Below are 6,000 nucleotides of genomic sequence, written 5' to 3'. Positions count from 1 at the left end.
GCCAAAAATGGTCCGCTATCAGAAGAATGTTCTGATGCACAGTCTTCTGAAGAAATGATAATGTAAGGAAAGGTTATTTATCAATAAATACTTTTATTGATTTCGACTGGAGCTTTGGATTAGAGTGAGAGAGGAGACTGCTTACCGCTGCCGTATGCGTAATAATAAGGAAGCAAGACAGATTGGTGCCATAATGCGTTACGTAACTAAACAAAATAAAAGGAAAGAAATATAATGAAAAATACAGCAATAAAATAGTTACAAGTAAATAAAACTAACATATATTTATATAAACTGAAACATAAAATCGTACATGTATCTATAAATAATTCAGACACACAGTTTAAAAATAAGTTAATTTAAACGAACTACAGCAATATATAACATTTAAATTAAACGTAAAGTTTATGATTAGAGAAAAGATAACTACGCCATATGATCTTGAAATCACACCTGTTTGTCCAATAAATAGTATTTAATTTGGCAGTAAATATTATTTGAAGACGATAGTCCGTTTATATTCCGGAAATAGATTTTCGAACCATATTGAAGTTATTTGATAATATCCACTCAATGAAATGCTACTCAGCCCCTGATATTACTCCTTATTTCATATAATGTAGCCCAGAGCCGCGTCATAGGTCTTAATTAAAAGCAGAGCTGCCGGGAAACCGTATTTTCCAAGCATTCCGATAACTTATCTCATAGCTCAAGAGATCATAGAAATCGTGTTTTAATTATTTTATAGCAAAATATAAATAATTCGAATATAGCCTAGTGATTAGAACTTCGGCTTTAGCTTTGGAAGGCAAAGTTCGAACCCTCGACACGCATCTGTCACTTTTCTGAGTTATGTACGTTCTAAGCAATTATATATCATTTGCTTTTTCAGTGAAGACAAACACCTTGAGTAATCCTGGATGAAAGTCTAGCCTAGTGGACTACTGCCAAAACCCTTCTCATTTTGAAAGTAGAATTGTGCCTGGAGTTGGAGAAAATTTGCGGGGTTCACCCCCTTGCACTGGAAAGCATGTAAGTGGTCGATCCTGGTTATCCACTTACATCGATCGATATCGATATCGATTATAATCCCCTGTTAATGATAATATTATCTTTAAAAAAAATCACTTGACGTTTAATGGCCCAACCCAGAAATTGTAAGCAGGAACTCGTTGTAATGCCGTAGTTACATAAACGTTAAACACCCATATCCATTAAGCATGATATATTATGTAGGTACTTTCAAACACAGATAGCCACCGGCTCCCTTACTATCTCAGCATTTAGTTCGGAATATCTCAAAGTGAACATAAATCACTGGAAACGTCACAGCATCTTTCCAGTTAGAAACTAATGCACCTACAATTTTCCCACTCATTTTCAAAGCAAGAAAATGCTCGTAGTTTATTCTCTCGTTCGTCCTATAATATTTCTTGTTTCTTTTAGTCAGAGTGGATAGGTATCCTTTGTACAAACTTTCATTTTTAGTACTGTGTTGGACAGAATGTTGCTCGTAAATTTTGTAATGGTTCAAGGTCCAAAAATCTTTATTTAAATAAATAGGGTATTTTAAATCGTTCTTATATAATAAGAAGGATGCTTCGGTTTTGAAGACCTCCCTAGAGGTTCGATCTCCTATAATATTTTCTATATTTTCTCTAATCTGGTAGTGCGATGGCGCGTAGGAATCGTATGGGTTTATTTTAAGTGTCATACCTTCAACCATCTTAGACTGCATTACCACTAACCTACCAGTTTACCAGAGTTTCTTCTTCGGAGAAGAGCCGATGAGAAACAAATACAAAAATAAATATTTTCTATATAATTTTTAAGTCATTGCCTAGTAGCATGTAGTAAATTACTAGGTATAGATCATATATTTCGTATTCCCTTTTATATAGTAGCAAGGAAAGTTCCAGTAATTTTGCTACATTTTACATGGCTTCCGACCTAAAAATGTTGAGAAGAGAGAGTTTTTTCACGCTTTTTAGCGGCTATATTTGCAATTATCTATGTTGTAATGGGCAAATGCAAAATGCTCAACCTTCTACAAAATATTTATTTTCCTGAACCGGGGTTAATGGTTGAGGAGTTTTCCGTGCACTTTACCCTCAGCAGCCTTATTGCGACGAGCATAAATTGCTTACAAACCATATACCATTATCGAATCGCAACCCGTGTACTACTTTTTATTATGTTGTTCTAACGAACCAACGTGTGTAAGAAATGGTGCTTTTTGAAAGCAAATACTTAAGTTAATTTGAAAAATACTCAAATCGCTATAGGTGTCTGTACAAAATTTTAAGAGTGCCCTCGATGTCTCCAGGATCTCGTCAACAGATCTTGACCTTGAAATGGGACTACATGCGAAGTATACGATTTCAAACAAAAAAAATATTTTCATATCGGTTTATAAAGGATATAATGATGTTCTTTCCGAGGTAACAGACATAAAAAAAAAGCACTGAATTGATAAGCTCTCCTTTTTGTAAGTCGTTTAAATGCAACAGTCCAACGGGTATTTACTAGGGGATTGCTTAAATACAACCACAAGTTTACAAAACAATTAGAATTTTTCATTTAAATCGTTAAATGTGCAAGGTTTACATTCTACTTACAAGCTTACTTTAATACTTTTATATTGTCGAGAAAATGAAAATCCTTATTCCGCACCAACGGGTTATGATAAAATAAGCTTGTTAGGGTTAATTTAAAATTACCGTTTCATATTATCTAAGGAATCCATATCGTAGGTACTTTGGACTTTATAAATGAATTTTTCTTATACATTAAAGTTATGTTGCGATATTTTAAGTAATTTTCATCATTTTTAAAGTGCCTAGACCATTCAAAATGGTTGTCTCAAATGCCTGTTTATTGTGTAGAAGGAAAACCTCTCAAAGACTTGTAAGTAAATCGAAACGAAGCTGTCTAATTTACTCGACACTCGCCATTTTCAGTAAAAACTTATACAGTAACTTACAAAAATTTGAAAGTCGCAACATTTCCTCTCGTCTTATAATAATCATATTAGCTTAATATATCATTCTTGTAGTAAATGGTTTCACTTCGTAACTATCCTTATCTTCCTCAGACTATTAATATCCCACAGCTGGAGAAAAAGCCTCCTGATTAGCGACGACATCGTCGGTTCTCTAATAAGTATATTATCACACAAACTTCCATCTGATATGTCACAAATTTAAACAATATACCCCGACCCATCGCGTCCCTTTACACGCTCATTATGCCAATGTTTTGTTCGGCGTTTTCTTTTGTTTGGGTTTTAAAGATGTTGAATACAATATAAAAAGAGGAAACGGTTAGTTCTAGAGCTAAGCGGGTTCCAAAAATTAAAATAAACCCCTCAGCTTTATTATTCCTAAATAAATACATTGATAATTGCTCACGCAAGTAATGAAATGTATTATATTGGATTCGTACAAAAATCAATTGATACTAAGATCGCGCCCTGATCACGATTTCTGTATGCCTAGTACTTTCAACTTTTTAATCATACTGATGATCATTATTAAAAGTCTTTTTCTGGACTACTATTTATATTCCGAGGATCATATTAATTATTAGGTGTTGAGTTTTTCTGTAATTTCCTCCAGTATGGGATGTGGCGTTGTCCACCCCATGTCTGAGAGAGCACGTGATGCGGTCAAAATTGTAAATAAATAAATGAATGAAACTCACGGGAAATTATTGTTGGAATATTCTCGAAAACATTTGAAAATATAATATTAATAATATTAATATTTTTTTTTTATTTGGTAACTATGACCCATCTACACTATAATATAACAGAATAATTAAAAACTTAACTAAATATACCTAATATCCAGGGTTAAATACATTAATTTACGAAACACTGTTACCGAACTTTCTTGAGTAGAATAAAATGCGATCTTATCACGAAATGAGCTGTCATTTCAAACTGTCACCAGTGACGATGCTATTGTAACTCGAAGTTAATTTATTTATGGATAAAATCAATTTTATAGATGTCAACAAATTGGAATAAGAATTTAACATCATCATAATTTATTGATGTCAATAATTCACTACACACATAAATTGAATAAGCCTGGTGTATTACGGCACTACTTTTAGATATGTTATTAAGATTTATCTACAGAATTGGTAGCAATGTCTCGCAGCTAAGCATATGGTAGGGAGGTTCGATCCACTACGTTTTTCCAATGCGTCGGCTACAAATCAAAGAGATTACCTACAGCTAGGTAACGCTGGTAAAGCAACGTATATCAAAGACAATAACTTCATGGTAATGTGTGTTACCAATTTTTTAAGTTCTAGTTGAGCTATCACACTCCTATATGAAAGCGATGGGAGGTATATTTACTACAGTCTAAATTAATAATTCGCTGGTAATCCAACGTTGACCAAAAACAATTACTTCATGATGAGATCATGAGATGTGCGGCAAAATTGTGAGGTACTAGGGTAATAAGAATCGATGTCTTTACTTTAGTTAGCCTGATAATGATAATGACTACTTATAGCTTGTTTCATTGTAGGACTAAGGCTTACATAGTACCTCAGACTTAAGCAATATTTAAAGTTATTTGTCTGATATAGGCCTGATATAGGTATTTGAAATTAGTTTTTTGCCAAATAATTTGCAGCGCGACTTTAAAATTCTTTCCCAAATAATATTCTTAACGTTAACCTATCCCTGAATGTGTTTAGGTCAAGGCTGAAGCAGCACTATCTCGTTTCTGTATATTATTCGTTATTTCGTATTTATATATGTATTCCTAACGAAACGTTATTATTTCAATAAGTATTGCTAGTAACCAGTTATTTTTAAGTACCTACTCAGCATTCACACATTTAATTTTTCTCACATTCGAGGGCTCCTGGAAGAAATCTCTTTAAAGATAACTTGTACTTGGGCACGTTCGGTCCTTTATCATGTTTGTATAATGTTTAGTACTAAATAAGTTAGTGTTTAGAATAAATAATTCAATCTGTTTAATTTCACATAAACGAAACAACTGTGGACCCCTATAGCGCAGTGGTTTGGTTTTATGTTTGGGTTTTCCCGATTCTGGTCATTAATTTATATTTTGTTATGTTCTAGTTTGCTATCTGCTAATACCACCCTAAAGAACTGCTTTAGATTCCGAAACGATCACAAAAAAGGTAGAGGGAGCACAAAAATCATAATAAAACCGATATTTGTATAATGTATGAATATTTACATACCTACAAGTTTGTACAGAACCCTCAGTACGCGAGCCTAACTCGCAATTTTTCAGTTTTACGTAAAAATTCAACCTCAGCACCTACACCGTGCCTTAGTTTTAAACAATAATATTTTACTTAAATTTACTTTTATAATCGTTATAAAAATATAAGCAACAATAAATCTCGAAAATAACGTTTGTACAAAGGCGAGGCTCCAGAAAGCGTTTCATTGCCAAATAAAACTATGTATTGTTAACAATTTTACGGCCATATAACTCGGCACAAGGTTCAAGACCTTGTAAAGTTCAAGGTATAGAAACGAGATAACATAGTTAACCCAGTTTTAGGCGCTTCGATCTCATATAGACTCAACACCTTTCCAACAACGTATCAAAGCCGGTACAGCTCAAACTTTCTTACTCACCGTCAACAAGTCAAAATGGACCTTATGGTCGTTTTTCTTCTGATTTTTGTTCTGACCAAAGACCGAGCTAATAAATGGTTGGCAAATTTGTGCTTTAATACAATGCAAATAAGATCCATTACACTGTCCCATACTTTAGTTTAGTGCCAAGTATTTCCATATTCGAAAACGACTCCTCGATTGCGAGCCAGCAAATCTTGTACTAAGGCTACTGTAGTCATCAGAGCAGCGTCATCGAGTAGACAGTGCGTCATCAACCAGTCTAAAACTTGGCATCAACTATTATTTCTACCACATCACAGCACGTCAACGTGGGGACAATGATTTGATAGCGTTTTATCAACAAGTTGACATCGTTC

The sequence above is a fragment of the Pararge aegeria genome, chromosome 7, assembly GCF_905163445.1.
Source record: "Pararge aegeria chromosome 7, ilParAegt1.1, whole genome shotgun sequence".
Lineage (NCBI taxonomy): Eukaryota > Metazoa > Arthropoda > Insecta > Lepidoptera > Nymphalidae > Pararge > Pararge aegeria.
This window is presented reverse-complemented; position numbering follows the sequence as displayed.